The following is a 26,898-nucleotide window of genomic DNA, read 5'->3' as shown; positions in this document are numbered from 1 at the left end:
TGTAGGTGGGAAGTGAACAGAGCATCTGCTGGGATCCTATTCTCCTGGGTGTTCAAAGGAGAGTGGAATGCACAAGAGGGGACAACCTAGGTTAGGAAGACAGTATGGCTATAACCTCTTCACAGAGGCTGTCTGTCTTTTAATATATCCTCTGCATTTGCTCTGCTCCTGTCTTTTTTGTTGACTGTTACTTCAACTCAAACAAGCTTTTACAAGGAGAGAAACAGAAGAGACTGTCAATCTCATACTAAGGTGGAAAAGACTAAGCCAAAGTTCATTTCTGGAGATTTGATTTGCTGTTTTGAGAGTGACAGTCTATACCATAAGAAATGGATATGGAGAGGAACCACATAAAATACATACCATCTTCTGTGCCCCGTTGGCCCTCATATTGCATTGCAGATATCTCATATAGCATGCTTTCTAGCTATGTGTTCTGTGTCCATTCCTGTAGAGATACACAGAATTCTAACGTACCTGGAGCTCACTGTCTTCCCTTGGAGATAGAAGAGGACAAAAAATATTGTGGTCCAGTGGAGTCTAGGATAGACATACCAAAAAGAGGAGAGGAGACACGGGGTGAAGAGTGAAATCCATGGAGTGGATGCTAAAGGAGATGAGTGAGAAGAATACAGGCAAGGAGGAGAGAGAAGAATGGGAGACATAGAACTGTACATGTGAAGACATGATCTGCCTGTAAGATGATATCAAATCCCAAAGCGTATCATTGATAGAGCAAAGCTTTGAGGCTTCAACTGTTTAACTCTGAAGCCTATGGCTAGAGACCACTGTTCCTAGCTTGGCACTAGTAAAGGGTAGATGAGTTTCTGGGGGACTGTGGGGTGTCAGCTCTTTTACAGCTTTTGACTACATGCCTACAGGGACCCACACCCCCACCCCAGGTTTGTACAGTCACTGTTCTCAAGACACTCTTACCTAACACAGAGATGAAACAGGCATCTCAAAGGTTCCTGTCTGGCTCTCATGTCCTCTCCACAAGGTAGTTTAGGGTTCCTAGTGCCTGAGTAGGCAATGTGATGAGTCAGTGACCAAGATGCACCCCCTGGACATTTTGACCTCTCACAACAAAGGAATCAGGGGGTCACTCTACAAAATCTTTCTTTTTCTTTCTCCATGGTCCATAGTTTTTGAGCCTCATTGTCATCAAAATTTCATCGAGGTTATTGAAGGTTATAATTGGCCTGTGCTCTGAGACCTCCCTGGGGTTAGTGTAGAACCTGAGGCTCCCAGAAGGTGAGTTCTTGGGCCCACAGTTAGCAAGGGCAGACCCTGATCCCTGGGTTCTTTGTAGTGTTTACTGCCCCTCACCCTCCTTAGGCTGTGGGTGTGAGACTCCAACTGCTGTCAGCTTTCATGGAAGCTTAACAATAGCACAGTTGAATTGGCTTCAAAAAAATCAATTTTTGTTAGGAGAAAAAGAAAACAATAAAGATCTTAAAAGAGAAGTAAACTTGAGTGTTAAATTTTCTGCTAAGGAAAAAAAATCCAAGAAAAAAAAATGAAAAAAAAACAAAAACAAAAACAAAAACAAAAAAACAGCAGCTGCTGACAGAAACACCATTTCCTGAAAGCAGCTGCTATATACAGGTAAAATTTCTTCAATAAACCTGTCAGGATATTTATAAGCAGACTCTGGAGTCTCAAAAATAGTATTGTATTGGTTGTTTGATATTTTCATATGTGTGTATAATATATCTTGATCATATACATCCCTACTTTCCCTGTATCTTTTTCCAGATTTATCTCCCTCTTCAATACTGACCCCCAACCTAGTATCCTCTTATATTATACCCCACCAACTCCAATTAATATAGTCCATATATTCATGGATATGGAGCCATTCACTGGAGTGTGGCTGACCTGCTAGTGGCTACATTTTTTTCAGGAAAGTTGACTTTTCCTTCCCCAGAAACCGTTAGCTGTCAGTAGCTGTCAGTTGGTGATTGCTGAGCTCCTAACTCCTGCATTGTGGATTGCTGACTGTTTGGCTCTTATACAGGCTATTGCAGTCCACCACAGCTGTTGAGAGTTCATAAGAGCAACAGTCCTATTATCTCCTGAAGATACTGTTTCATTTGAGTCTTTCTCAATATCTGGCTCTTAGCAATCTTTCTAGGGATGTGATATAGATGTCTCATATGTAGCTGAGTAAGCCACAGGCATTTATAACTTATACATTGACCTGTTATGAGTTTCTATATAAAATCCTGTCTGCTGCTCCACAACAAAACTTCTCTAATAGGGTCTGAGAGCTGTACCAATCTGTGATTTTAGTGATCAAAACGTAGAGTGTAACCACTTAGTAGAATTATAGTAATAGGCTCAACCCTGGGACAGTTAAGCTTCCCAAACATGCATGGTGAATGGGGAAAATTTATAATATCATAAAAAAGTTTCTCCTAATGAAGTAGGCTTTAAGTTCAATAAGAAAGCTTTTTGTTAACTACAAAACATCTGTCTCACTATTTTACCAGTGCTATACGAATCACCATTGCAGCTCAAAGGATGCACAGCTGGGTAAAACTTTTGAAGATTTTTCTCCTAGTACCAGTATAGCTACCTCTGGTACTATAAAAATGGCCAATAGCTACAAATCTTCCTGGTCAGGGTGACAGGACCAAGTCAGTACATAGGTTCCTCTAACTTATATTTTTCCTGAATCTATCCTAGGTTTAAATCGATTTTCAGCTCATAGGTGAAGAATCCCAAGGAAAACTACCCAGTCATATTCTAGCAACCTTAAATCAAGATGATCTTGTCAATTTATCTTAGCTTCTGGCGAACTGCCTACTTGTGCAAACTTCTCCTTCCAGCAACTGCTCAACTTAGCTTCTGTTAAACTGCTTACCTGTGCAAAATGTTCCCCTGCTAGGAAGGAACATGGTTTTTACCTTTTAAAAGTCCCTTACCCTAAATACTTGGAGCTATATTTCAGTTCTGAATACCTGAGTGTAGTCACAGCCCGGACTTTCAATTGGCTATAGACTGTGTCTGAGTGGTTATCTTTGATAAGCTAATATTAGTCGATACCAACTTGATTTTTCAATATCCTGTAACCAAATTGTGTGGTATCTTCAGCAGGGTTTTGTTGAACAACCAAAAACAATGGCAATATCTGAATGGTTTTGAGCCTTTAAGACAGGCTCAATGAACAAATCAAGATGAGATATATCACACCTTACTCTGGGAAGAGTAAAATCTCCTACATAGGATAACACCAACAGAATATATAAACACATGCATATCTGTGAATTTGAGGCTAGCCAAGACTACAAAGGGAGTTCCAGGATAGCCAGAGCTGTTACATAGAGAAATCCTAATTTGAAAACCCAACACACACACACACACACACACACACACACACACACACACACAGAGAGAGAGAGAGAGAGAGAGAGAGAGAGAGAGAGAGAGAGAGAGAGAGAGAGAGAGAGAGAGATATTATAAAACAGTATATTTCCAAATATCCTTAGTGATAGTTATCCTCGTTACCCCTTGTCTAACCCTTTGTTTCCCTCCCTTCCCATTCTTCTACCCACTGAAATCTTAGTCGCCATTTTTTTTTTTTTTTTTTACCTTTCATCTTCATGGCTTCCAAGATTTCACACTATTGGAATGAGTTCTGACTTTTTTCAATATATCCCTAGATGTGTACATATAGATTCTTATATCTCAATAAATGGGGATTGAGCCTATTCTTTGTAAACATTTGTATAATGCTGTACAAAGGTCACTAAAACTTACATGACTCTTCGTCTTTTAATTAACACCTAACTTAGTCTATAAATTCTGGGCATTAAAATGTTGAATTGGATATTCTTGTAAAAAGAAATTTATGCCATGGATGGCTATTTCTGTAGGGCACAGTCCTATAAATGAAAGTACTGTGCATTTTTAACTTTGATGTTCTCATTGACAGGGGTAATAAACCCTAATCATTGCCAAGTATTTGCAGCAAGTGAGTGCTGTTCAAAGCCTCACCCATGTCGTCAAACTTAATGTGATCTCACAATAGCCCTGGAAAATATCTATATTTAAAATAAAAAATACAACAAAAAGAATCAATATAATTGTTGAAAGTTACATTGAGAAATTTGTAGTATAAAACATTCTGGCTTTCCAGTCTGTGTTCCTAACCAGCCTGAGTTGCATTGATAATTCATTTTCAAGAGTTTAAGTATCAGAGAATTTCATTAGCTAAGTTTTATTGTAACCATTAAAAATGTAATATAAATTTAAAATTTTAAATATTAATAAACATATCATTGATGTCTTCTGGAATTGACAGCAATTAAGATGCTTATTAACCTTTTATATATTTTATATAAAGTGGTCCTTTTTACCTAAATGCTTTTATTTTGCCTTTGTTTATATAAAGTTTTAAATAAGTTATTGTAAAGAGATCTCTGAATATTTTGATTATTCAGCATTTATTACATATATTTATTATATATATTAAACCATTTTTACTCTGTCATTTTGTTTTAATTTATGTTATTTTTCACAAAGGACACATTTTAGGAAATATTTCAGAGTCAAATATGTCACTCATTTTTATAGTATAAATTTAAAAAATCTTCTACAGAATAATTTTTCAACTTTCTACTAAAAGTACTTTTCAATATTTATTATAATATTTTTCAAGGTTTTCTTTCAAAGCATATCATTTAAACGTCTTGGTATTGTTGTTAACATGTGTTCTGATGTGAAGGAGAACATTTGTCTTAGGCAATTTTTTTAAAATCACGGTTATTCATTTTTGCACTGATTTGAAGTAAAAACTCTCATCACAGTTTCCCAAATACCAAGTACTGGGTTCTGTATTCCTTCCCTTCTAATGGATTTGGCTAGTCACTGAACAATGACCTGTTTTGCACAAAATTAATTCCCGTCTCTCTAAAGTGTAATTTCATCTTTGCTAGGGCAACCTGATCTTTTTGTATTTCTTATCAAAATACTTTCATCTGACTTTCGTGATCTGCTCTCCCATGTACTTTACAATCATATCACTGAGACATGTGAACAATGTGTTCATTTCCAGAACAAGCTAGGACACAGGAGGCTAGAAAGTCTGACCAGAGAGCCATGACCATGTAAGCAGCTTGCCCTTATCACCTTCTTTGGCCTCACTTGCCTACTCTGCCCTGTGTGCTAGGCAAATAAAAGGCAATACATCAAGACCATACCCAGTGATACCTCTTGCTTGGCTTCATCCCTGGAACCTAGTTGACTCCTGCAAAGTTCAGTGTTCTCTCTCTCTATTTTTCCTCTCTCTATGGCCATAACCTATAGGTGTGTTTGGAAGGGTGGCACAGTCTTAAAATGAACTTCGGGGTTTTCTGATTTGCTGTTTATTGTAGCCTGAAACAAAGGATTCTCACTTTTCTCAGTTCCCATGGAGAAAGTCCTGCATCTAGCTGATGCAAGCAAAAATTTCCAAACCAATGGCCAGTACCACTGTCAGGTATGAGTTGCAAAATGAAGGTCTCTTGCAGAATCAATGTTTGTGTAGATTGCTGTTTGCTCATCAATATTGTTTGTTCAGTAGTACTGTGAAATTTTGAGATGATTGCCCTGTTGAAGTTAGGTCTGGCAATATCATCAGTTTTATCTAGCTAAATGGGAACATAAATGATGTGTGTCAATTCCAGATGGCAGTTTTAACAGCCAACATATAGGCTGTAGATTCCCCTTACCTTGCCTGAGTAATCATGGGAGCCAGAGTTAAGATAAAGTCTTTATTGACCTGTTTTCCTTGATGACCAAGATGAATGAACCCATCTCCATTCTACCCATCCAGCTGTGCATGTAACCTGACTGAGGAGTAAACGTCCGTAACTAAACCATTCAGATTTGGGAGTTACCACCACATTGTGTTTCATCTTTTCTCTACCTAGTCTAAGTAATCCCATTAGTCATGAAATATGCTCTTTTAGGGGCTAAAGAGCTTGTACTGATGACTCAGCTGCCCACAGACCCTTGCTCCCTTTAAACATTCTTCTTCAAATATATTTGACTTACATTTTATGCTTTTAAACAACTTAAATTTTTTTCCTTTATAAGCTACTTGCCTCAAAGCCAAAGAGGCTTGAAACAAAAACATAAAACAAAATGGGACATTAGTAATTATGCAGCAGTCTTCAAAGATTATGTCAAACATTAAAAATTAGTAAACTTGGTCTTATATAAAATATAAATTGTGTTCTGAGTCTCTGAGGTTCATCAGCATGCCCAGTTGGTTCATTAATTTATCACAGTAATAGATCCTCATATTGAACGTTGATCCAAGGTGTGAAAACTAGAGGCAGGGGATCCTGTGTCCAAAGAAAGTATGTTATATATAGCTGTTAGGATGGTTTCTGAGCACTACAGATTATATATTCAACGACAAAAGCAAAGGAGAAATTAGGAGCCACATGCCTTATCACACCAATATATTCTGCAGAGTGCTCTTTCTCATCACATCAGATGTGGCCTGATTTGTCATATGGGGAGCCTATAAGTGATATATTAAGCTTCTAACAAAGAACTCTTCAGCATGCTATATCTTCTTCATATACTCTGGCAATTTAAGACTAACATTTTTAAAATTGACTATTGTACTGGCTAGTTTTATGCTAGAATTACCAAAAAGGAAGGCATATCAATTGAGAAAATGCTTTCTTAAGAGGTAAGCCTATAGGTCATTTTCTTAATTAGTGATTGATGGGGGAGAGCCCAGCCCATTATGGCTGCCGTCATCTCTGGGCTGGTGGTTATGAGTTTTATAAGAAAGCAGACTAAACAAGCTATAAAGAACAAGCTAGTAAGCAGCACTCCCCCATGACCTCTGCATCAGTTTCTGCCTTCAGGTCCCTGTTTTGTTTAAGTTTCTGTCCTGGCTTTTGATGGAAGCATAATCCAAATAAATCCTTTTCTCCACGAGTTGGTCATGATGCTTCATCACAATAATAGCAACCTAAAAGACACCTATTTTTAGAAATGGTTACATTTACACTAGGCAGAACAAATAAGAAAGTATTTAATGCTCAAAGCATTCCATCGGTAACTGTTAACCCAACACTGGGTCCACCTTTTGCTTAACACAACAGTTAAATACAGAATTTAGGGGCCAGTTTCTGGCTCTATCATCACATAAATGGGATCATCTTAAGCCCTAAATTTATTGGGGTCATGGTCAGCTGGCAGCATTTTCATTATAGTAACTTGGAAAAGACAAATTCTGTTTTCCTCCAATTGACTTAATGTGAGAAGGCAGAGATGATGAGTACCTATGCCTCAAATGTCTATCTTTCAATGAGTCATGTGTTTTGGACTGTGACCCAATACCACATAGAAGTACCAAAGGGACTAATTATGAAAGCTATATTCCTTAGAAAACAGTACACACCAGGTTCCAAATGACCCTCTGAAAGTGACAGTAACCCTCTACCCATCCAATGTTCCTAGAGGGGCTGTTGTTTTATGAAAACTGTCTTTTTAATTTGGCCTTGGAAAACAGCAGTCAGGCTGATCAGAACTAAATCCTGTTCCTTTACACTTAAAGTCGTGAATTTTCTTCAAGAAGTCATCAGAGACATGCCCATTAAGGGGCAACTGAAATATTACCTGGGGCCTGCTCAAGGTCCTCATCCATGCTGATTACATATGTGTGTATGTATGATATATATATATATATATATATATATATATACATACATACATATACATATATGTATGTATACATATATATTACACACTTAATGTATGCATGTATGCATGTATATATATGTATATATGTAATTATGTATATTTGTATGTATGCATGCATGTATGATAAAACTAGAAAGAAATTATATTCACCTATGAAGGAAAGATGAAATGGGTTGAAAAATTGTGTCTTACTTGTCTGAAAAAATAAAGCATCTCCAGAATGGACCAGAGAGATGCAAGGATATCTGGAAAGGTTTCAGGGATGGGGTGAATCTATAAACAGGGTGTGGGGTACATGTAGGCATACAGAGTGAGTGCAACTATATACCCAGGAAAGAGTTTGGTGCAGTGAACAGCATATCGTGGTGTATATAGGTTTGTTAGTGTTGGGAAAAAATTGCAGAATGTTCTAGCTATAAAAATGTTTTGTGTCTTCTTCTGTGAACATATGTAGGATTAGAGATAGTGTATGTAGCATCTGTGTCTGACTCAGACCAGCTTCCCTTCAGAAATGAATGGTTGTTGAAGGTATTGATTTTAGTGCTAGCAGGTCATCTCACTAATGGGTAGAGCATAAATGAAAGAAACTCCTCCAAGTTGCTGTGTCTCCCTGTGAACTAAAGTGTTGAAGGTAAGTCATCAGATGGAATGCATGATTGGAGGTGCAAATCGCACAAGGGCCTGTGGTTGGTATATGTGGTCTAAGCTTGAGAAGTAAGCTTAAGAGTTTAAGATGATCACCGGCTGCTTTTAGGGAATGATAGCTGGTGTGGTACCCACATTAAAGGTGAAAAATCTTAGAAGTTTTCAAAATGGTTCACCATTCAGTGCAAGCAACAATGGAGTCAAAACTATGAAAATCAAAGTTATAAAACTTATAGTTAAAGTATCAAGTTATCTATCTGTCTGTATGGTAGACAATTCCAATATCTTTGAACATACAAAGGTAGTAGTATGTCTTAATGAAAGAACTCTAGCCTGTGGCTCAGAAGACCAGACAAGTTGACCTGTTTCTACATAATACCCATGATTTAATTGTGAGAAGATTATCGTGCCCATCTGAAGGTCACCCTATTCAGCCGCAAAGATAATGCCTTCATCAACTGAAGCATAGGACACATGTACAGGGAGTTTTTCTTGCCAGCCATGATGTCAGTGAAGCCTCAGTTTCTAGTGCTTCAGGACAATCAGGTCTCATGTCATGTGGGCACCTCATCTTCATGAGTTTAGAAATTACAAATATACCTTACCCTGAAAGAGTCATGATGAATTTCCAATTCTTCTGGATTCCTTCCAGGACAGAGCACTCTGAGAGACTCAGGATCAGAGGTATTGTACTTCTCCGTGGGGATTCACATCTTTCCCTGCCACCTGTCTGTGGCAGAAAGAAGAGCTGGTCCTCAGTAGTACTGACTCAGCAGAAAGAGAAGGGGGAGGAATGTTGCATTGTCTTAGAGGTCATGAAAACAATGACTGATGTCTCTGCTTGGGCTTTGGGAGGCCATTAGAACAGGAAATGTGCCAAGATCAGTAGACAGAAAGGAAAGAAGTTTGCAGTTGTGGTAGGAAGAAAAGAAAGATGGAAAAGAAGAAAGGGGTAAAAAAGAAATGAAGGGAGGGAATGGAAAGAGGAAGAGAAGAAAAGAAAATAATGAAGGGAAGAAGGGAGAGGGAAGAGGGAGGAAAGGTGGAGAAAATAATGAAGGGAGGAAGGAGAGGAAGATAGAAAAAGAGGGAGGGAAAAATGAAAAAGGGGAAGAAGGGATGTTTACTATTTATTGACATCATGCCAAGCTCATGAGCTCTTTCTGCCACCTTCTACCATTCATGGCTTTCACCAAGCTACAGATAAGTCAGTTACAAGCCTGAGTCAGAAGAGCTAAGTGTCTTACCCAAGGTTACACTAATTTTCTAAGCTGCAGACTGTCTTTTCCAGTAAAACATGCTGCTTTTCCCCTCCAGCCCTCTACTCTGTACTGACAGTGGTGACTGGCAGCCAGGAACAACAGCAAACTTAGTCCCCATGAAGTAGGCACATCTTCTCCTCCAGCAGCAGTCTGCTAAGCTGGTCAAGTGCTGTACTGGGCCACTCTCTTATTCTGATGGACTTTTTTCTAGCTCTACATTTTTAAGGGTATTGGACAACCTAGTATTAAAGAAAGGACATAAAATATAGGTTGGTATGCTGGTGGCTCCAGAGGCCAAAGCCTCTGGAACATTTTCACATGGGGTAGGCAGCTGCCTTCAGACCTTCAGACAGTTTTGTTTCTCTTTGAGGTTATACATATACCTATACCTATACCTATACCTATACCTATACCTATACCTATACCTATACCTATACCTATACCTATACCTGTATACATACACACATATAATATATGGATATGGATATATCATATAAAATATGATGGATGAATAAATGGATGGATAAATGGATAGATAGATAGATAGATGGATAGATAGATAGATAGATAGATAGATAGATAGATAGATAGATAGATAATACAGCATTTTTTAGAGACCCAACTGAATTGACTGAATGCTATAGGAACTAATTAGTCTCTTCTCCCTGCCTGTGTATGCTTTGTACTTAATGAACAAATCCCAGGCAGCCACCATCATTCAAGATTGCTGCTTATTGTAAGTACTTACTGAAGCACTTAGTCCTGTTGTACAACTCTCTGTATTCAGGGAGTTCTGAGCAGCAATTTGAACTCCATCTAGAAGTTTGAAGTGAAGAGATCTCCAAATGTTTCTCCATGACTGGTACTAGCAGGCCACCACCCCAACCAGCTGCACTGGCTCTCCAGTCTTGATCCAACTCAGAAAACAGCTGTCCTGAACTCTCTTGCCCAGTTGAAGTGTGTCTCCTTGATGCACAGTTCTTCCCCTTGTGTCTGCTCTTTTCTGTATTGAGATGTTCCTCCCAAGTCTGGAAATGAATGTTACAACTATTCATTCCTCAGGGATCTCAGCAGATGAGGTGTTTGAAGCTCATAAACTATAAGTAAGATCACAGAGCTTGCAGATCCCAAATTCAGGATTTAAACTTACGTGACTTTGCTGTCACTCCAAAGGCTCTAAGCTTTTCTTATCTCAAACTGTTTTTTTTTTTTTAAACAATAAACAGGTTTTGAGCACTCCTGTGGAATATGTGCTTTCTTAATAGTTAACCTCAATCTGGATACTCATGGCTGGTCCCCAAGGGTCTTAGAGTGATGGAATATTCTGCCTTTCAAAGAGAATGATCTCATCATTCACTCACAAGTTTGCTTTTCAATTAACTGAACACTGTGGCTCTTTATTTAATGTTATTTCTACATAATCTAATTTCAGCTGCAGGTTAATGGACCCTTGGGGAGTTATGGCTAGTTCAGTTTCAAATGAATTTAGCAGCATTCCTAGATTATTGGTTGTTAATGGGATCATCCAGCTGTTTTGACTTCCTTCCAATCCTTCCTGGGGTGACTGTAGAGGAGATGACAAAAAAGGAGGCAGTGGCCTTCACTTTGTGGTCACTGGCACTGCTGGCTTTCCTTCTGCCACACTTGGCTTTCTGCCCATAGAAAATAACATATTCATAGATAGACCCAGGATTTTCCCCACTGATACCCAATTGAAGACATGTGTTGAGCATATAATATGTCTTAGGTGCAGAGTTTTGCTGTTAAATATTGAAGATCTAGGGAAGGATCAAGCTGTGTGTGAAAAAGCTCTTAATTTGGTTAGGAAAAATCACTAAAGCCACCAAGCTGTAGTTTCCTTATTTGCATTGTTCTTGTATTGTTTATTGAAAAAGTAGGTATAATCCACAGAATGCTCTTAAATGCATTCAAATAACAATGAATGCAAGTCTATTCTGGAACATCTCTTAAAGGTATTGTGTGTGCACATATATGCACTTGTATGAGTTTATGTGCATCCTATGCATGCAGATGATGACAGAGGCCAGAAGAGGAAGGAAGTCTGGATCACGTAGAACTGGAGTATCAGATCGTGAGCTGTTCAATATGGACATTGGGACTGAAACCCAGACATCTATAAGAGTGATAAATGGTTTTAACTGCAGAACCATCTCTCCAGCCCTGAATATATATATATATATATATAATGATTCTAAGCCCATGGAAGCTTACATTTTCTTAAGGGATGTGTTCAAGTTAAGGAATACAACAATTTCTGGTGACTGGCCAAAAGGAAAAACTATAAAAGTACAGAACTGTCCTTCCTTGGTATGGAGAGGTCAGAGTAAACTTCTCAGAAGACTTTTAAGTTCAATCTAAGTTTAGGCCTCAGAGTCAGCCAGGAGAATTGGCAGAGTTAGGGAAGAATCAGGAAACCTTAGTCAGAGACACCAGCATTAACACATATATATGCAAATGATAGAGATTAAGCCAAAATATCACTCAATACATCCTGAGTGTAAACCACAAAGGGTCTTGTAAGCCTGGGGAAGCAGATCCTGCTTCCTCCTGTGGAAAACAGTATGCAAGTCCTCACAGATGAGTGACAGAGCAATGCTAGCTTCTGATGAAACACAAAGATGTACCATGTAGTTCTGATTCTGCATGCTGAACTGGAAACAATGCAACTAGACAGGAAGAGAACGGGAGTAATAAAGGTAGAGATGAGTGGGATAGTTTGCAGGGGCACTGGAAATAAGAGTCACAATATGTAAAGGAAGGAAAATGAGCTCTTCTAACTGCATTCAACTTTTAGAAAAATAGAAGTCAGTTGGTACCCACCTAATGCCCAGGGTATGAACTGGGAACTCCTGAGTCGATGAAAATGTTCTGTATTGGAATATTAGAACAGTGCTCTTTTACTCACGACCTTCCAAATTAAATATTTGAATAAGTATAATTGGAGATGCTGATAGTGCAAGATGCCTTTGACTTTGGAGGGATTCATATTCAGTGGCTCATGGGATACTTTCCCCAACAATGAGAGTTAGGCTGAATGGATGTTTTTCGTTTTACTCAGATAAAAGCTTCATCTTTATAGACTCGCTGAATTAAGCCTCTGTGGTGGAATATTAATTGCCCCGGAAAGGAGGAAAGAATCCACAGCTCCTCAAGAGTACAGAATGGTAGCCTTCCTCACGCTGTTTCATGTGTGAAATGGCTTCAGTGCTCAGAGAAATTCTTGGAGGCAATATGTTTTACACCTTTTCAAAGCACGAGAAGCCTTCACTCCAGTGAAGGTGATGTTTCCCGCTTTCAGGAACTCACACCCACATTTCTGATGTGTGAGCAGAAGAGGAAGGGCACAGTGTCTGGAAGCAGACAGCATGATTGGAATACCTGCTTTTGCCCAACATCCCTGACAGCGTGGAGAGGCAGTCTTCCCAGAGTGAGGAGTGGGTGTGAAATGTGGGCTGTTATGATAAACCACATGCCAGGGCAATTGCAATGTTCAAATCGAAGCATCCCTTGCACACATCTTTAAAATTCTGTCTCATTTTCTGCAGGAAAACATGATGTCTTTCTACCACTATGCTTATGGGAGCTTAAATAAGACTGAAGCTTGGAGTGGGAAACATGTTTGTCTGAAGTCGAAGACTGGCGGGCAAGGAGCAACAGTGACCAAGGTGTCTGAGAGCCTGGTGTTCCTGTCTTGCGTGACCACAATAATGCATGACTTCCTGGATACCCCCATCCAAAAAAATAAATACCCTGCTCTGTGTGATGTTAACTCTTTGACTTTCTCTTTGTTTCATTTGATAGTTTAGGAACCACTTAGAAATGACCTTAGAACTCTTCAACCTCAAACATTGGTTTTCATATTTTGGATTAGTATGTTCACCAAAGGTCATGTGCTGAAGGCTTGGATTCCAGCCCATGACCTTAGAGCAAACAATTAGCTCATGAATAAATCAACACATGAGTGGGTTCATAACATGGCATGCTACTGGGAGGTGATAACACTTAGGAGTTGAAGAAAGTAGGGTGAAGACATTGGTGAAGGAAGCAAGTCCCTGGGGCCACACAAGTAGGGGCTATATTTTGTCTTCATACCATCCTTCTCTGGTTGCATGAAGGGAGTAGCTTTGTTTTTCTATGCCTTTGCATCAAAATGTATTTCCTCAGGACAGGCCCAAGAACAGTGGAGCCAAGGAGCAGCAAACTGAAATCTTTGAAACAATGAACTAAAACAAACCTCTCTTCTTTTAAGTTGATTTCCTTGGGTATTTTGTCATAGGGATGAGAGATGAATTGATACATATATAAATTATAATTAATTATAAATATTAAAAATTTTACATATTTTGAACACACTCCCCATATCCCATTTTCTTTTACATCCTTCCCACCTCTGTAGCCACCCAACTTCATAACCTTTCTTTCTCTCTCTTTAGAAAACAAACAGAAAAACAATAACAACAAAAAACCAAACTAGACTCTTATAAAACTTTTTAAAGAATAGACGGTTCTTACTTCTGAACCCCAAACTCTTTTCGAATTCCAGGCTCACATTGCTGCAGACTGCCTTGCTCAGAAAGACCTTCGTAATGCAGTGGACTAAGGGAGCTGTGCAAATATTGCCCACTGCCTTACAAATGCAGCGCTCCTAAAGAGCACGGACTTGCTCATGTGCCTTCCGTAAGCTCCCTGCACCCCCATTACAGGTACAGTTACAGTACTATTACAGAACTCAACAGAAATTAAATATTAAAATAATGTCAATTTTAAATATATCAAGTATAACAAAATGTGGCTTTTACTAATTCTTCATTGGGGCAGGGGGCACTGAAAACCTCCAGACCTTGCTACATTATGGTATGTCAACATTGATTAAAAAAGTAGAGGCCACTGCACCACTGTCCTGTTTGACCTAGGACCAATTTAGCAGCACCCCAATGTTCTTCTTCCTGTTTGCCTAAGATTTTTGTCATGCGTAGGTTTGAACATTTCACACCGTGAGCAAGTGCCAAGCCCAAAACCCCAATTCTGCCACATGGGTCCTGAAGTGCTTGTGGAAGTATTTGCTAGAAGCAGAAATAATAGATGCGAGGCACCATGTAACCTCCAACAGATAGGAGCTCATATTGTTGGACAAGGATGGACTCTGTATGGTTCTGAGAGTTTCCCATGTGCACCTCTTCCTTCAGCATAGCACTCTACTCTCTGCTTACTCGAGTGTCTGTCAAACTGGTCAGCTCAGAGTTTAGCCTACCAGTGACTCCACACAAAGAGATTAAGTGGGATTCGGAGAAGAGGGAGATCAGTTTCTTCACACTACCATCAATCCCTTCACAGTGACTCAAGTCCACAGGAACAGTCCTGGCCAGTGTGCCACAGAAGTGACTTGCATAATCCCATGGTAAAGCACAGATTAGCTGGTGCACACCTTCTCGGCATTACATTTTTCTCTATTACAACTTTTTAAAAAATGCTTTTACATATTGTGTTTGTTTGTTATGTGTATTGGTATTTTGCCTGCATATATGTCTGGGTACAACATGCTTAGGTTATAGATGGTTGTGAGCTACCCTGGGGCTTCTGGGAGTCAAACAAGGGTTCTCTGGAAGAGCACTCAGTGCTCATAGCCACTAAACCCCAGTCTAACTTTTGGAAATAAAATTATGAGATCTAAAAGGCCTGACTGGCCGTGCCACTCCATGAACAGAAGCTGCCCTGGTATGTCTCTAGGGCTTAGCATAAGGAAGCATTCCATAGGTAAGCCTAGGCCAAGCTCTCTAGTTTTCGGGGTTATTTGCTGCTACAGGATACCCTGGCCTTACCCTAACTACCACAGAAGCATGTTTCTTAAGTGTCTGTGATTGTTGGCTTGGCACCAGGCATTTAGGATAAATGGCAGCACAGTCACTCATGAGTCCTGTTTTCATTTAGATAGTAGATAAAGAAGTTGAGGAGTAGGCAGACAATTGCTGCCTGGTGTGATGACTACTCAACTGCAGTTTGCTCCGAAAGAAGAGAGCGCAGCCTTGCTGTGGTCTGTGGTCAAGCAAGCTTTCTAGAAAAAGTAACATCTCAGCAAGAGCTGAAGAAATACTACTACCTCAGAGAGGGGATGGCTGTTTGAAAAAATTAAGTGATGTGCTACGTACTGTAACAGTGTCCTTTATGCCATGCTGTGTCCTCAGTACCAGCTGTCATGTCTCATTTTAATTTTCCAGGGACTTGTTATTCGGTCTAGCCTTCACCTCACCTGAATAGTACCGAGAGCTGTCCTCCTCTATAAAGACTGAGTTTCATCTCTAGAGACAGTACCAAACAGGTGTGAGTCATTCCATCGTGACTAAGAGAATGTGTCTTCCCTACTGAGTCACAGAATCGCACAGGCACAGAACATTTGGATGAGAGACCAAAAAGAGAGGGAGGGGGAAAAAAATCTCTTCTTGGCACACAAGATATCTTGAATCAAATTTATAGCAGGCTGTTAAATTCAAAGCCTCTGGCAAGTGCCACGAGGTAACACATGAGAGATTCAAATCCAGATTCCCAGAGGTAGAACTCAAAAAGGAAATGTCAGGGAGCCTGTCCAGGGAGCCTCATCCACATTGCAGTTACAAAGAAAATCAAAATGATGGAGAAGGAGACCTGCAGAGATATCTGCAATAGTGCATTTTGTGCATTTTGGCCTCCATGTGTCACCCCAAAGCTTCAGGAAGCATCCTTAACATTGAGATCCACTCCCAACCAAGAAAGCACAGAGGGGAAAAGAGCCGATCACTGATTTTTGGATGGACCCTAAGAAACCTAGGGCTTCTTGCAGCAAAGGACACAGCAGCATTTTCTAGAAACAAGTTAGGCAGTAAGGGACTTTGTCCATGGCGAGAGGACCAGAGCAGGCACATTGAAATTAACAATGTAAGTTGTGGTGACATCATGTTGTAAAACACAATCAAAATTCCAGCAGTTAAGAAATGAAGGGAAGGAGGTATCTTCCAAAATGCAGTTGCTTCTATCTGGGACTGGAGACTTTCAGAGTCTTTTGTAAATGTAGGATGTCTGAAGTATTCAGGGATGTCAATGGTTCTGGCAGGTCCTGGGTGCCACCCAAAGCAGGTCTTCCCACTTGTGCCTCTCCTCTCACCTCATCCAGTGCCAGAGAAATAGTAATGAAAAAGATGTTCCCATTCATGAAATAGTTAAAACACAAGCCAGATATAAAGAAATCAATCACCACAAAGGTCCCACCTTTCCTCACCGCAGGCTCTTTCAAACATATCTAGGCCCAAGAGAATAAAGAACACTCACTATAAAAACCTCTCCACTTGGGATAAGATCTTTGAGTGGGCACTGGAGTAAATCAAGGCAATCACTGGAACTTAAAATGGCATAAAATGCTATAAGTGAGTTTGCATTGTTTTTATTAGGGGCATGAAAAGGTGGACCTACTGCATAAATTTCAAAGAGGTGACAGGGGAAAGCAATAGAGGGTTGTTTTAATTGCTTTTTCAAGCTGTGCTTTTTTTGACCTGCATTTTATGGATGTGATTTCATCACTTATGAGCAGCAAGGAGCAAAGACTCCTCAAAAATGACTTAGGCGTAAGAAATGTTAAATGTGTATCAATTTTACACCATCCATTATCCTCCACTTAGCCCATGAAAAAGTCTTTTTTGTTTTCCTGACTTTAGCTGCCTCGAGTTGCTAATGAAATATAAGAAACATTTGTCAAAATCTCTTTTGAAAAAATGTTTGCATAATTATGCATGTGGGCACATGTGTGCACAGGTGTAAATGTGTGTAAAGGGGTGATCATGCATGTGACGGCCATAAGTCAACCTTGAGTGTCATTCCTCAGTAGCTGTCCATCTTGTTCTTGTTGTCATTTGTTTGATTGTTTTCCATAGCAGTTCTCTGAGGATTTGTATAATGTGTCTTGATCATACTGACCTCTTCCTCTGTTCCTGATAATCTATAACCTTTGCTATCTATCTAACTTTGTGTCTTTTTTAGTCCACAGATTAATGCATCCAAAGTTCCAATGCAGTGTTTGAAAATTAGGATGGCAAAACTTGAAAGCCTCAGTCCTTCTTAGGAAAAAAATTAAGGTCCAGGTGTTAAATCCTTAAATCATTAATAATCCAAGAGCTAAGAATATAACCTTGTGGCAATTTTTGGTATTCAAAAAGCATTATGTTTAATCTATACATACCAAGAAAACTCTTAACTGTTTCCATGTTATGTTCTGTTCTACATATACTTTATGCATATGGTAACTAGTAAGATTTCAATGCATACTATCAAACCTCTAAAAGAATTAAGTACTGACAAAAATATATTCATATAGTGTTATGCCAAAATTCTTTTAAAAATCTGTACATGTATCTCTTTTTTAAAGTTGTAAGAAAAAATATTCATAAGAAAAAATATTAATGCATAAATGAAGTATGAATTTAATCTTGAATACACATATGAATACATTTAAACAATTTAATTATATGATATGAATAAATATATTCAACTTGAAAAATATTAGGCTGGACCATGTGACCTGTGAAACCAGAGGTCTTCCTGTCCCCACCTCCATATTACTGGGCTTCCAAGCACACATATCATGTCTGGGTTTTATGGTATTCTAGGGCTTAAACTCAGATTCTTGTGCTCCTGTGACCAACACTTTATGGACGTGAGCTATTTATTCACCTCTATATTCCTTATAGTTAATCTTGTTGCCACTGACTCTAACACCAAGCAGGGGGTCCCCTAGTGTGTCAACCAGAGATCCTCACTCAGGAAGGTTTCAAGAACTGAGTCCTTAAAAATGAATACATCAGAATGAAAAAAAAACACATGATATACAACTGTCTCACTCTATCCTAAGTCACTCTGAAGGATTCTGAACTTGATCAGCTGCTACAACCAAGATATAATTGAGTCCTCTCATTCTCTTCCACTTTTAACTCACTCTCTCTTACTGCATGAACATTACTGACCACAGGGACCCCAATAGAGGAGTTAGCGGAAGGACTGAAGGAGCTGAAGGGGCCTCATCTGCATCAATGAGAGGAGATTGCCTGATAAGGCCCCTTGGTCCTGTGAAGGCTTAATGCCCCAGTGTAGAGGGATGCTAGGGCAGTGAGGAAGGAGTAGGTGTTGGGGGGCAGTACCCTTGTGGAAGCAGGGTAAGGGGGAGGGCATAGGGGTTTTACAGAGGGGAATCTGGGAAAGGGGATAACATTTGAAATATAAATAAAATATCCAAATTTTTAAAACCTATAAAACAAAACAAAAAAGAAATAAAAGCAGGAACATACATGCATCGTGCACATATATACATATATGCAAATGATGCATTCATGCAGACATACATGCATGTGTGTGTAGACATGCACATAAACACATATGCATACATACTAATGATTCGAAAAAACACAACTCTTACCTTAAAGAATGGTTTATTCTAGAGTCAAATTTAAGTGAACATGACCCCAAACAAAGATTTAGTTTACTGTAAATTTCATATTTCAACATAGGAACACTTTTATAATGCTTTATGGTTTTACAGACCAAAGACAGTAACAAATCAGACCAGTTTAAAATACATTGTTAGGTATATCAGAGAGGTGGGTACAGCAAGGAAGATTTTCTGCAGGCCTTGGATGCTAATACCATTCTTAGCTTTCGGGTTGGTAGAAGGCAGTGGTCTGCTGAATTAAGAGATTCCAAGAGAATTTTTTGTCTGTTTGTTCCATTTAATCTATTAGTCACACAGTTGGCTGAGAAATGACTATTCATTGAACTAAAGCTAGTCTAAGATAAAATAACTAGTTTTGGGCCTCCAACATCAGAGTCTCTCCACAACACCCGTGATTCAAATCAGAAAAATTAACCTCTCTCTGTTGACACAGCTTCTCCCAGAATTTTTTGTTGAGGACATTCATTTGTACTCATGTAAACACACACACATGTACACATACACACAGAGACACACAGAGACACACAGACACACACACACACACACACACACACACACACACACACTTTTTATTCTCTACCACAGCCTCACAGCCTCTCTCTCTGTCCCTTTCCCCCCTCTCTCCCTCTCTCTCTCCCTCTCCCTCTCTCTATCCCTCTCTCTCCCTCCCTCCTCCCCCTCCCTCTCCGCTCCCTCTCTTTCCCTACCCCCTGCCCCCCTGCTTCTCTCCCTCTCTCTCTCTCTCTCCCTCTCTCTCTACTCCCTCTCTCCCTCTCTCTCTCCCCCCTCTCTCCCTACTTCCCTCTGTGTTTCCCTCTCTCCCATACTTCTTTTGCCCCCCTCTTCTCTCTCCTCTTCATTGTCTAAATTCTCTTTCAAATCCCATCTCTTTGTATACCCTTTGCCTCCTATATCCAAAAGAGATCCAGCTTTACCCCATACCAGCTACCTAAAGGTTTGCTCTGCCCTTTGCAATTTCTTAGACCATCTCACATGATGTGTAAATGGTTGTCTCCATCCTCTTTTCTGTATGTAAATAAAGATTGCCAATGACTCCACTAATCTAGTAAGTCACAATTACCTATATTCTCTTCCTCGTCCATTCTTGTCACTGCTGCGCTGCATGCATGGCCTCACATAATCTAAACTGTATAAAAACATGGAAACTCACAGAAGCCAACCACCTTTTCCCATTTTCCTTTTTTATTGGATTATTTATGTATACTTCAAATATTATCCCCTTTCACAGATTCCCCTCCAGAAACCCCCTATCATCCTCCCTCCCCCTGCTTCGATGAGGTCATGCAAACGTAGGTTTGCTTGTATGTGAGCACATCCATTAGTGTGGAGTGGGGCCGGGTATCCCTGTTAACATCTTCTAAACCAGGAGTTACATGCATGCCCTCAAACTCAGGTTCCCATACTTGTATGGCAAGTGCTCTGACCACTGAGCCATCTCCAAGCCCTGACTACTTACTTTTAATGTGTAAGTGTCATTCAAGTATTAAACACACCAAAATCACATTTCTTAAAATCACAATTCTTTGTCATCAGCTAGAAGAATAGGACGAATTTTCAAAATGAAGTAAGCTTCTGTATCTATATTTATATCTGTATTCATTCCACAGGTGCATCAATGGCAAAAAATGTCTGCAAAATTTTAAGAAAGCAAGAGACTTGGAAAATAGAATACATTTCAAGCTATAAAATTAAATTGTATTTTATTACAAATGGAAACCAGAATAAAGTATAAGAAGAGGCCATCAGTCTTTCCAGACCTCAAAGGAGATAATAAAAACAAATAAAATGTCCTTATCTATTTAAAAATAGATATTAAGAATCCAGCAACATATCATTTCCTATCTGTCTCTGCAAAGGCAGTGTTGACTTCGAGGCAGCTAGCTCTGTGGAGCAATATTGCTACATTCTTTATGTTGTATGAGGCGAATTTTCCATGGGTAATGTTACCTAATTATGACGACTTCGTTTCACTCATTAACACTCCAACTCATCACCTTCATCTATGAGTCTAAACCTTGACAGAGAAAGATGCAGCAAAATACTTTGGCTTAAAATAAAAATAAGGACTAGTCTTCACCAAAAGAAACTTGGGGTGATGGGCATTTAGCAGGGATTGTAATAAGAAGATGAGGTAGGTTCTAGCATTTCTATGTAAGGTCCCCTCAAGCTACAAATCTACCTGCAATGTAGTATAAACCAGAAAGAGTTCTTTCCATTGTACTTCAATCTCTCTATTGAATCTGTATCTTCTTTGCCTCTCTATAGTTCCATGAAATAAACCTGATACAAATAAAAGTTTCTAAGTAGCCCCAAAGACTGAAGTAGGAGCAATTATCTTGAGACAGGAGGGAAGAACCTTAAAGATCCATAAAGAAAACACTTTTCTGAAAGCCAAGAAACTCAAAATCAGCCTGTGCTGGCTGGCATGGGAAGTCATTGGGCACATGCTGGTGCAGAATGACTTCCCATGTTATGTCCAGGAATTGGTATAGGAAAGAGAGCTGATGTGACAGGTGATGTCTTCATAGCCACAAAGGAGCTTGTTGTTTGGAAGAAAAAAAAAATGCTCAAGAAGTTTTCTTTGCATCTCAACCCAAAGTAATGAGGGCAAACTTTGATATAGGCATGAATAAATGAAGGCAGGTTTTGGTCTGATGAAGCATTCATATAGCAGAAACCAACTGAGTGGATTATGTTGTGAGAAAATGAGCATGGAATTTGTGACGGTTTGAATATGCTTGGCCCTTGAGATGTCGGCTTATTGAAACAGGTGTAGCTTTGTTGGAGGAAGTGCATCACTGTGGGGGTGGGATTTGAAAGTTCCTAGTGCTTAAACCCTACCCTCTGTAAGAGACAGTCTCTCCTCGCTGCCCTCAGGGTTAGCTCCTCATCCAGCACCATGTCTTCCTGGATGCTGCCATGCATCTGGCCATGATGATAAAGAACTGAGTCTCTGAAACTGTAAGATAGCCCAAAGTTAAGCATTGTCCTTTATAAGAGTTGCCTTGGTCATGGTGTCTCTTCCCAGCAATAAAACCTAAACTAAGGCAATATTAAGGCTAAGTAATATTCTAAGATGCAGTCTGGAGCCCACCTGTGACAGATTTCATTCATGAAACTCTGACTTGGGCATGCTAAATCCACTTCTTTCATCACTGAGCAAAACAAAGTCTACAATTCCTTCTGGTAGATATGTCATGTGAGTTGTATCTCTTTAGTCTTCTCAGAAAAATGTGCTAAACCTACAGCTCCCTTTCTTAATAAGCTCTCTTATTTTGCTCTACAAAACTACTTGTAATCAGTTCAGTTTTATATGCTTCACACTGTGTCCAGAAGCATTTGATATTAATTCTAGCTGAGCACTGGACACTTGCTCCATGAGCTGGCATGGTGGCCTAGGACTCCCAGCACCAGAAGCATACATAGTACTTTGCAGCACTGCAAACAAAGTCCCTAAAAGAAAGAAATCTAGAGAAAGATTACTTTGGCTCACAGTTTCAGAGAAATTTCAGTTCATAGTAGGTAAACGTGGCTGATTATCTGGTCTCCAGAGCATGAAGCTCATGTCCATTCACATTATGGCAGACCAAGAGACAGAGACTATAGCATGAAGTAGGGGCAGACAAAACTTTCAAAGGCCCACCATGACTGATCTGCCTCTGACAGCTGGGCCCACCCCCTAAAGGTTCTATATCATTCAAAAATCCCATCACCTTGTGACAAAGTACCCCAAGCAAGAACCTGGGAGGAAACTTTCAGATTCAAGTTCTTACATGGCAACCTTGACCCTAAAAACTCATGCATTTTAGTTTAACTTCAAAGGGCTCCATGGCCTTAGCACTCAATACTCATTCGGAAGTCTGGGGTTCGAAGTGTTTGTGAGACTCAGGGCAGTCTACTGGCTGTGGATCCATTGCTTGTTAGTCCCTATAAAATCAAAAGGTACTTTGTGTACTTCCGAAGTACCGTAGCTCAGAATGAACATTCACATTCTGAAGAAGTATGAGATGTCAACAGAGAAGGACTGCACAAGAGTAAGACAAAACCCTAACGAGGAAACATCAAATCCTGCTGTTCCATGTGCAGCAGCCAGGTCTATGGTTGCATGATATACAATGCCATGATGCCAACTCTGGTGGTCTTAAATAGATTTGTCCCCATGACCCCAGACCTACAGCACACACAGGCTCCCTTCTTGCCTAGCTTTACTGGGACCCTGCAACTTTTCTCAGTAGATGTTCTATGCTTATAAATTCTCTGCTAACTCTCGGCTCCTACAGACATGGTGTCTGTTCAAACGCTTCTCTCTGTAAGTGTGTATTGATTGCTGTCGCTCTGTTTCCCAGCCTGTGTGGTGAGATGCTGGCAGCAATGCACAGGAAGAGGCCATGCATTTTCAACCCTGGGGCACGTTTCAAAGCCCTGCCAGGAGTACATGCCAAGACAGTTTGAGAGCGAAAGGGAAAGGCAGATGAATCTGAGAGAAGCATTCACAGTGTGGTGATTGGACCTGAGTGGCAAGTGGAAAACGGAGCCAGGGATTCAATTTTGACCCACAAAGGATGGGTTGGCTTACAGAGGGCTCAGCAGGCTGGAATAAGTAGGACTCTCAGCTCTAGCTTTCCTCTTTGCCTGTGCCAGAATTATTCTCATGTTAAACTCATAACACCAGGCCATTAACCCAGTCAAAGCTCACTGAAAAGGCGCAGACCTCCCTTTGCGAACGCAATCAGACTGTACTGTGGAACTGCTGGTGAAGATTTCATGAAAATGGTCATGGCAGTGCTCTTCTCAAACTTCTGTCCAAGAAACTTTCTGGGCTTTTGCTACCTGCAGGTTAAAGACTAAATCCTATAGTTTACCTTTTTATACAGCTAATTAGAGCAGGAATCTTCCCATCCACTTACCTAAATAAACATCTCCCTGACAGCTACTACTTACCAGGCTGTTGGAATAAAAGCTCAGTGACTCACAATGTCTGCTCTCAGGAAGCTTATGGTCATCCGTCACATATACCACCATCTGATTGTATTTACCTTTCTGGAGTGTATCTCCCATGCATGATACCCATTTGAATAGACTATCCCAGGCTAATGGGTATTCTCAGACAACCTCATTGTCCTGACGGACTTTCTCAGGCAGGTGAAGCCTGGTTTTAAACCCATTTCTGTTGCTTCCTGACAAGTGGCTTAACATTTCATTGCCTTGCAAGGTTGAAGTAAAGATTGGATGGTTTAGTCTAAGCTCCTTGTGAGTCCGTCCACACAGGAGTCATTGTTATATTACAATACTACTTTTCACACTTTTCTCTGTACCTTACATGCATGTGTTCTCAGCTCAAAACGGCTACCTCTCCCATGACTTACAAGTCTAGCTGGCTTTTTCCAACAGCCACTCTCAGCTTACCTCTCAGACAGCAGCTGTGACCTAGAATGCTGTCCTGGGATTTTACAAGTGTGGGGCTCCCGTTTCTGCTCACACTGTAACTGGGACATGACTCTTGTCTTATCTCAGGCTAGAATGATAAAAAGGAACATAATGTTATTCAAGTCCTACAATGGAAAACCGAGGGTGTTATATCCTTATACATTGGACTTCTGAAGTTAGCCAAAATATCTAATGTTCCCCAGAATTTGAACGTCATGGGGTTTGTCTGCTATGTCTCATAAATTCCCTAAGGGTCAATCCTGCATCCACTGACCCACATTCTAATGTTTCCAGCTCATTCTGTGCCCAAGGCAGGATAAGGAGACTGGGATACTTAGTAAATTCTTTACAACATCTACTGTGATGTCAACCCTACAGGCAAAGCGGTCTGATAGCAGTCAGAGATGGTTAAGGTTTTTTCCCTACAATGAAGAAATCCATCATCATCACCATGACCATTGTCATTATCATTGTTATCTTCAGCATCAACAGCATAACCACTATCACCACTATCATCGTAACTAGCATCACCACCATTTCTATCATCAGCAACTGCCAACACCATCACTACCATCATAATCATCATTATAACCATCATTACAATCACCATCACAATACTTACCATCATCATCATTATAATCAGTCCATTACCATCATCCTCATCATCCTGATCATCACCATTGTCATCTCTATGGTCATCTGTTTCATCTCTGTGTTAAGAGTACATTGGTTGACACAAAGTAGATTTCAGTAAATGTTTCTTGGTGAACTGAATATAATTGACTCATTTTCAGTTTTGAAAGCAATTCAGTCAACTTAATTCCTTAAGGAATAAATTAATTGTTCTCTAAAGTAATCTTAGATGTTTGCAAATCAGCAGATAGGAAACTCAACTAAACTCCTATGGTACACATATTGATTTCTACTTCTCTGCCTCAGTTAGGGTTTCTGTTCCTATGAATAGACATTATAACCAAGGCATCTCTTATAAGGAAAATGTTTGATTGGAGCTGGCTTACAGGTTCAGAGTTTCAGTCCATTGTCATCAAGGGAGAAAGCATAGCAGCATCTAGGCAGTTATAGTGCAGGAATAGCTGAGAGTTCTACATCTTCATCTGAAGGCTGATAGGAGAAGACTGACTCCCCCAACGTGACACAGTTCATCCAACAAGGTCACACCTACTTCAACAAGACCACAACTCCTAATAGTGCTACTCTCTGGGCCAAGCATAGTCAAACCAGAACATTCCTCATGATCCCTACCAGACCCTGCCTCTCATGCAGTGGAAATTCTAGGTCCTTACTCTGTAGCTTGCCCAGGCAACAAGAGAGTTTCAGCCAATGGTGCATACAGACAAGTTTCCTGAACTTGAGACCCCGGTTAAAAATAATTTCTCCCCACTACCTGACTAAAAAGTGAATTAAAAAAAAAAAAGAAAACTCTCAGCACCTATATGTGCATTTTTCATTGGACTTTTAAAAACTTATTGAATATTTTATATGTTTATATTTCAAATGTTATCTCCTTTCCCAGTTCCTCCCTCCCCTCTCTCCCTCCCCATGAAACTGCTCCCTCTCCCATCTACCCACTTCCACCTGAACACCCTGGCATAACTCTACACTGGAGAAACAATCCTTGACAGGACCAAGGGCTATTCCCATTGATGTCTGACAATGCCATCCTCTACTATATATGTGGCTGGAGCCATGGGTCACTCCATGTGTACTCTTTGGTTGGTGATTTAATAATTTGGTTGGGAGCTTTGGGTGGTCTGGTTCTTTGATATTGTTCTTCCTATGGGGTTGCAAACCCCTTCAGTTCTTTCAGTCCTTTCTCTAACTCGTCAATTGAGGTCACCATGCTCAGTCTGATGGTTGGCTGCAAGCATCCTCATCTGTATTAGTAAGGCTCTGGCAGAGCCTCTCAGGAGACATCTGTATCAGGCTCCTGTCAAGAAACACTTCTTGGCATCAGTAATAGTGACTGGGTTTCGTGGCTGCATATGTGATGGATCTTCAGGTGGGGCAGTCTCTGGACATTTTTATCTCTGGACAATGCCACATTTCTTGGGATTTATTAATACTGACTAAATCAGTACTAATAATGAATCTCCACCTCTGGACTTCTAATTACTAGGGAAATAATAATCTGTACTGTTTTAAGACATGTTTAGTTGAATAATATTGCTTCTAGTTAAAATTCCTGATATACTTGTTAGAACTGACTCTAGCTGCAGCTTCCGTTACCTGTGAGATGCTGTTGGATGTGTCAACTGCTGCAAAGCTTGTGGCGATGTTGATGGATGCTTGCAACATGCTATTACTGCCTTTGGGAAGCTGATA

At 40.0% G+C, this 26,898-nt stretch overlaps 1 pseudogene across 1 annotated transcript in view; it reads right to left on the bottom strand.

Annotated features, from left to right (window-relative positions):
* LOC308438129 (MARVEL domain-containing protein 2-like) overlaps positions 1-25,150 on the bottom strand; it is a 48,832-nt pseudogene extending 23,682 nt beyond the window's left edge. The window contains exons 1-2 of the transcript in view: positions 24,932-25,150; positions 24,535-24,643 (exon numbers count right to left, since the gene is read on the bottom strand). The product of the transcript in view is annotated as an MARVEL domain-containing protein 2-like (transcript). The remainder of the gene's footprint in view (positions 1-24,534; positions 24,644-24,931) is intronic.
* Positions 25,151-26,898: the final 1,748 nt, after the last annotated feature.

Source organism: Micromys minutus, assembly GCF_963924665.1.
Source record: "Micromys minutus genome assembly, chromosome: 27".
Lineage (NCBI taxonomy): Eukaryota > Metazoa > Chordata > Mammalia > Rodentia > Muridae > Micromys > Micromys minutus.
Note: the sequence above shows the minus strand (reverse complement) of the source record. Positions and strands in the feature narration are given on the sequence as shown.